Raw genomic sequence first — 7,759 nt, forward strand, 5'->3', positions numbered from 1 at the left:
GAAGGTTTGCTGTGCAGGTGGCAGGGCAGACAGGAGGGAGAGGAGCCTTCGTGGGGAGGGCTGGCGCGGGCCAGAGCATGGTGGGCAAGGCTGTGCACAGGGAACGCCGGCCGGAGGCAAACGCTTCCTTCTTGACACTTGGGGCAGCAGCCGTGGTCTGGTTTCAGCTTGGACTCAGCCGGGCCGGTGGGCGGCTTTCTCCTGCAGCCTTCAGGTCTCCCCCTCTGCAGCTCATCGTCCTGGGACTGGACATTCTCATTTCAGCCCATCAGCGTGCAGATGTCATTTTCCTAGTATCTTCTGCCATGGACTAAAATGCTTGTGTATCCCCTACATTCACTTGCTGAACCCCTAATCCCAGTGTGATGGTGTTTGCAGGGTGGCCCTTCAGGAGGTGACTAGATCATGAGGGTGGAACCCTCCCGGCTGGCATCAGTGCACTTGTGAGAGGAGGCCAGAGACCCAGCTCGCTCGCTCCCTGCCGTGTGAGGACACAGCGAGAAGGCGGCTGGCCACCTGCAAACCAGGAAGGCCCCCGCCAGACACCAACTGACCTTGGACTTTCAGTCTTTAGAACTGCGAGAAACAACTGTTGGTTGTTTAAGCCACCCAGTCTGTGACAACTTGCTACAGCAGTCCAAACTGACTAAGACGTCTTCCTTTTTTAAAATCCCAATTTCTAGATGGACAACTGGAGACTCAGAGAGGTGGAATGACTGGCACAAGGCCCCAGGCTGATCTGTGCAGACGGTGGTCCTGAACCCACATCTGCTGTTCTCAGCCTAGTGGATCCTGCTATCTTGCCTTTAAGACCATGACCTTGACTCATAGATAGAAACCTAACAACTCCCCACCCCCAAAGGATGCTGGTGGGAGAAGATCAGCTAACCCTGCCCTGTCAGTGCCCACGTGATAAAGGGATGCTCCCCGGCCTCGGGAACAGAAGTGGGGCCATGACCGCATCCTCACAATAGTCAGTGATTTGTCCTGGGGGCCTCTGTGTGTCCAGGCCTGGGCCAGGCCCTGCAGAAGATTCAAAGTCACTTAGGACTAAGTGCATGACCGTGAGAATCTTTGTCTAAGAGACAGGTTATTTCTTACAACATAGCATCTTGGGAGACAGAGAGGGGTGCCCAAAGGAGCCCACAGTTTGGCAACTGGGCTCACTCTGGGTGACTGGGTGAGTGACTTAAACCCTTTGCTCCTCTGTTTTTTTTCATCTGTGAATGAAGGGAGAAAGGCCTTCCTCAGGGGCCTCTGGGTGAAAGGATAAGATACAATAATGAATGCAAAACACCAAGCACAGGCCTGGCACACAAGGGTCAACAAACATCTGGGGGCTCCTCCCAGGGTCTTCCCTGAGTCCCTCTCCTTTGCTGCAGTCAGACTGGGGTCTCACTGTCTTTCAGACTCACCCACCCTCATCGGGCCCCCACTTTGGATCTTGCCCCTCCCCTGACTCAGGTGCTCCTTCGCCCCACGTCTGTCTACTGAAGTCTCACTGAGGCTCGAAGACCCCTGCTTAGGGACACTCATTGTGCTTGTCTGTTCATTTCTTCTTAAAGGCCTTAGTGCCTCCTGCCAGGTGTAGGAGCTGCTTTGCACACATTGCTTCTTCCTGACTCTTTCTCTTGTTTTGTAGTAGAAAGGAAACGGCCTTAGTTTCAAATGCCGGCTTTTTGATTTATGAACCATGCGGCCATGGACCACTTACTCCAACATTTCTGTGTCTCAGTTTCCTCATCTATAAAATGAAGATGGCAATAATGACATTCCAAGGAAATTAGAATAAAATCATGTGTAAAGCAGCACAGTGTCTAACCCAGGGTGTCACTGAGCAATGATTAACTACTGTTATTCTCATTAGACTGTAAGGGCTTGAAGTATGTAGTCTGTGTCCTACCCTGTTTTATCCTTTCTAATGTTTGGTGTGGAGTTAGCACACAGTGAAGGTCCCTTGACCTGAGAATGAATGGTGGTTTGGAACGAAGCCAGGTCCTGGAGCCAGAGACATCCTGGAGAGAGAGAGAGAGAGAGAGACAGAGAGACAGAGAGACAGACAGCATGATGAATAGCCTGAGCCGGGGAATTGGCTTGATCTGTGTTCGAACCTTAGCTTCAGGCCAGCACTCACCCACTATGCAACCTTAGGCAGTTCAATCCTCGTCTCTGTTTTTGAACTCTAAAATGGAGAAACTACTGCCAGCCTCATATGTGAAGCATGAGTCTCCTTGCAGGCGCCCAGCAGCAGCTTGGACGATTATAGTGAGGATGGTTTCCTACGAGGCTTCTCTAGGGGATTCCAGCACCAGCCCTGGGCGAGGGCGTGGAGCCGCCCTGGGGCTGAGGGAACAGGTGAAGCGCCAGGCTCTCCCGGGGCCAGGCTTGGTGCCGCGCATTTCCCCAGCCATATGGCGCGAGAACACTAATACAGTTGTCTGTGCACAACTGTAACCAACAATCTGCCGATTGTTTGTTTTCTAGGGCACCCCCCACCATGTGACAGGTGGTTCTACATCACAGTGGAAATACTGTCGGAGGCGGAACAAACCCTATTTGCCCTGGGGCCCGGGCTCAAGAAGGGACAGAAGCAAATGGAAGTGACGAAGGCTACAGGACATTTTTAAGTAAAAAAGTTGACCATTAAAAATTGGGGGCCACTTGGCAAGGGGATCCCAGAAAGATAAGTTTCCCCAGTTCCTGAATTTCCTCATCTCTAAAATTCAGGAGTTAGGCTGGCTCACAGCTGAAGGCCTTTCCAGATCCACGATGCTAAGATTTGAAGACAGATGCCTTCCACATCCACCAATTGGCTTTTTAAGACTGTGGCCAAAAGATCTCCTGCTAATAGCATTGCAAACGCTCCATGTTCATCTGACCATGTCACCCCCCAGCTTAAACCCCTTCACGGCTCTCCCTTGACCATGGCGTAACATTCCCACCCTCTCCCTGGGCTCAGTAGCTCATCAGTCGACTCCTGCCGGAACCCCTGGGGACTTCTCCCTTTCCTAGGTCAGGTTTGGGGACCTCAGTCTTATCCCACTGTTTTGAAAGAAGAGGTGTTAAGGCCTGCCTTTCCCGTTACCCTGGGAGTTCCTGGAAACCCCTCCAGTCACAGAAGCAAGAGGAAAACAGCAGAGAAGGTGAGAGGTGGGGGTTAGGTGGGGATGTTGCTGGGAAGTGGGAGGGAGGAAGGACAGTGGCCTGAGGGCAAGACGGGAAGAGGAGGAGAGAGGAGGGGAAAGAAAGACACAAAGAAGGGACTGGGGAGGAAGCCATCCATCATTTCACTTGTCTGGGGTCTAGTCTCACATCTGTAAAATGGGTGTAAAAACTCCCCTGTCTAATAGCTTCACAGCAAGGATCAAAAAGAGAGTCATATGAAAGCATTGTGTCCCTTAATGTGATCTTGGGGATAATGTCAACTATTACAAATGAAAGAAGTCACCCAGTGTATGCAAAGGCAGTATCTTCTCTGGTGGATTATTGAGTCAATCATACCCGGCAGCTGGCCTGTCCATATAAGGTACTCAATAAATAGAAATTATTGTCATTATATTACAGTTGTTACTATTGGCCTATTGAGGGTGTTTCTACCTGGAAAATACAACTTCCCAGCTACTCGGGAGGCTGAGGCAGGAGGATCCCTTGAGCCCAGGAGTTGGAGGTTGCGGTGAGCTAGGCTCATGCCACTACACTCTAGCCCAGGCAACAGAGTGAGACTCTGTCTCAAAAAAAAAAAAAAGCATAAAAGTGGGAAAATACTATCACCATGCTCAGAGGAAGGAAAAAACCACTAGCTTTCTCATTTTCTTTTTAAGCCATTTTTAGTTTGCCTTTTGGAATCAGGCACGTGTTGCACTTTGGTCCTCATGGTCCTCGGCTTTTGCCATCGACAACAGAACAATTTGTGGAAATTAATCAGAATATACTAAAATTGTAACAAGCTCTACGGATGGCCTGAAATCCGTCCCCTGTCCTAATGCACAGCCGTTCCTCACAGTATGTTCAAAACGCACTCCTTGGAACCCAGCTTCAAATACCCAGAGATCAGTTTTCAATAGACTGACAAATAGATGACATTAAACATTATTCATAGAAACAGTGTTTATTTAATCTTTAATGCTACCTAATGCATTTCAGTCGAAGTCATCAGTTCATGTTCAGGCTTTATTGTGTGGAAAATGGATGTGCTATTAATAAGTCAATACAAATACAAATATGGTTTCAATTGGAAATCATTAGGCTGCATTAAATGGCACATGAAATCCATAGGAAGGATTTGTTTTATTTTGTTTGTAAGGAGGAAAAGGAGCCCTGAGAGGCATTTCTGCGCTCGGTAATGAGGAGGAATGATTGGTTTCTGCAGAGCGGTGGATTACAGCCGAGGCCTTCCCTTATTCTCCTTAGGACGGGACTGGCACGGCTTTTGCTGCTGTGGGCCAAGCTGAAGTCACTTCGTGCTTTGGAGAGTCGAATGGTGCCACCATTCGGGTGGAGGTGTTGAGAAGCCCCGTCTCCCCCCGACACTGGTTGCCCAGGAGGACCTCGGCCCTCCCGAAGCTTTGGAGGCACTGACCTGCGCACATCTCTCCTCGCTCAACAGCAGGACCCCTGAAAGATGCAGGCATTGGCGTGATTAGAAGATCGCCATGAGTAGAAAAACAGCCAAAGCAAGGCCTTTGTTAAAAAGGAGATTCTTGGGCAAATGCAGCAGAGTAGGAGACCTCTATCCTCTTGTAGTGAAAAAGGGTGGATTTTGAAGCTGAACTGGTCTAGATTCAACTCTGGTCCCGCCATTTATCATTCGTGTGACCCAGAGACAGTGCCTTCACCGTCCGGTCTTTAGTATCCTCATCTCCATTTTGATGATGCCACGAGACAATGCATGCAAAGTGCTAGCACATAGTGGGGCTCCAGTGCTAGCACATAGTGGGGCTCCACAGACACTTGCTTCTTTCTCTCAATCCTGAGAATCTGTGAGGCTATGCTTCGACCCTTTTCCCTAATCTTCCCCTTTATTCCATCCAACTATAAAGAATATCCAGGCCTGGGCAAAAATAGATAGATGTTCAGTGGTATTGAGTACTTTTAATGAATGACTTCATCTATTTTTAACTCATCATATTCTTTCTGCTGCGATATTTCACCTAAACTGGGCAGCTAATCTGCCTCTCTTGCTTGGCACAAGGCAGGTGAGGTCTTGCACACTTTCTCGCCAGCAGGTACCCCTTTGCTGAGAACGCCTATGTCACCTCTTTGTGCCAGTAAGGAGGTCAGCAAGGACCAGAGATTGCCTCTCTGGCCCCCAGGCACCCTCTGCAGAGCCTGCCAGCTGCAGTTGGAGGGGCATTCAAGCTCCAAGGAAGTTCCAGCAGAGGCCGTTGTCAGGGCATGAAGCTACTGAGGAAAGTCCCCCAGTCTGTAGAGCATCTCAGAGCCAGAGGGGTTGTGGTCTCTTGGTTCCATCTCCAGCAGCAATAGGACAGATGATGGTTAGTTCTGGTGAACACACTAGTCAGGAAGCCTCGCTCAACGGGCTCCCCTGAGCTACTTCAGAGAATTTAAATCTACCCAGATCAAAATAACTTATAGTACTAACACGCACAGCACTTACCTGGTGCCAGGCAATGCTTTACTTCAATTCATCCTTATGACTATCTTCATTCTACTGACGAGGAAGCTAAAGCACAGAGAGGCTAACTAACTTCCTAGAGGTCACACAGCAGGTAACGGTGGAACGAGGGTTAGGAGGTAAGTCTTGCTCCAGAGTCTGAGTTCTCATGCACAGCACTCTCCTGCTTCTCATGGTATAAACATCTGCTCAGGGAGGAGGAGAGGGGAACGGGAATGCTGGCAGATTTGGAGTTGTGCTGCTGGTGCCTGGCCGTGTGGCCTGGTCACTTCACTTTGTCTCTTTGACCCAAGTGTGTTCTTTGAACTAGCTGGCTCGTGTGAGGGTTGAGAGACCAGGACAATGTTGTTAAATGTCTACTTATTGCCCAACACATTATAGACATGCAGACACCTCATACATAATTGCTATTATGATTTCAATATTAAAAAAAAGAAAACCAAAATAGCCTACATACTTTCTTCCAGGAGGTTTGCACTTGGTAGCATCTGTGCAGAATCTCAGGGGAGGGAGTGTCCTTACAGGTCTTTGGTTCTCACGCCTGTCCCTTCCTGGACCCCTCTTCAGCACTGCCATGAATTCCTTGCGTACGTCCCACGGCAGGCTGCACGGCCTGCTGAAATAGCTCCTTGTGACGCCGGCTTTGGGGTCAGGTGGATCTGAATTCACACCTTGATCCTCCCTTCTGTTACGTGACCTTACTGTGTGGACAAGGCCCTCTCTGAGCGTCACCTTCTGCACTGTGAAATGTGGATAATCACATTTACTTTGTTGAGTTATTGTGAGGATAAAGGGGAAAGAACACACATAGTGACCAGGAAAATACCAGCACACAGTAGGAACTCAGCAGGTGGTAGCTACACACGTGTTTCTCGTCCACTCTGGAACGTCTGTGCTACGCTGTGCTGAGATACTTTTCCCTGTGGCTTCACTCACTTCTCACCTTGAGCGCACACAGCCCAAGCGTCACCTCTCTTCCAGGTGACAGCCCCCAGGCTTGTGAGGGCTGTGTTCCTACCTCCCTGAATATTCTCTCCTCGAGGCAGAACAGCCCGGACCGTCAACTATTTTTTTCCTGTGCCAGATTTTGGTCAGCTCACTGCACCTCTTGTCCATCTCATTGACATTACACATTCGGTATTTACATCATCAGTTTTTATTTATCAAACTGAGGCCAAACTGTGGACATTTTTCACAGGAAGAAAGCTAGGCTCAAACGCTACCTTTCTGGGGCAGCCACCAGTGCGTTGAAGAGCCATGCATGTAACAGAAGCAAAATGACAACCATTGCTCTCATTTGACCTCTGGGGAACCAGGGAGTAATTTAAGACTTGAAATGTGGGATGCAAATCAGTGTCTGCCTACTCCCTGGCTTCAGGAAAAAGGCTTTCATTTTCCAAGGTGATTACAGTAAATTACACCTGGAAGAGAGAACCTAGAATGATGCCTCAAAGTGTCATGAATTAATCGAAGAGTTTTCGACACACGCACATTCGTCGTGGAAGTTGAGGAGAAAGATGGAGACGGGGAAGGAGAGTATTTAATAGATTAATTAGGAACAGAAACCAGCTCAGCCCCCCCTTTATTGTGACAGTTTCTGAATGCCTGAGCCTTAAGTATAGGAATAATATGGATAGTCATTAGCACTGTCTTTAACTGGGGTCTCTAGAATGGAATATATTATCCTAATATAACTTTCAGAGGTACTTAGCAGCAACGTCAGAGCTTCTTCTGAGTCTTAGAACATATCACGAATTAAGGGTGGTGAAGCCAAATTAAGAAATAAGCTGAGCGATTGCTACTTTCCTATAAAAGAGGGTCTGGCATGTGCCTGGCACCCCAGGATAAAATTAGAAGAGATGGATGTCGTGAGACTCTACATGAGGGTGCATTCTTCACCTAGAGAGTCCAGCGTGGAGCCAGGAAATTGAAATGAGGGCAGCAATATAGTTTGGAGGAGGAAACGTTCAATGAATAGGGTCATTTAACCTCAGGAAGGTTGGCCCAAGGAGTCAGCGAATCACGGTGCTGGAGGACATGAGTGGGTGTCATTTAGAAGAGAGTTGTGCTTTGTCTTGTAGGCTGAGAATGGACTCAGTAGTAGGGAAGGAGTGAAACTGTAGC

This window comes from Lemur catta, chromosome 4 (assembly GCF_020740605.2).
Source record: "Lemur catta isolate mLemCat1 chromosome 4, mLemCat1.pri, whole genome shotgun sequence".
NCBI lineage: Eukaryota > Metazoa > Chordata > Mammalia > Primates > Lemuridae > Lemur > Lemur catta.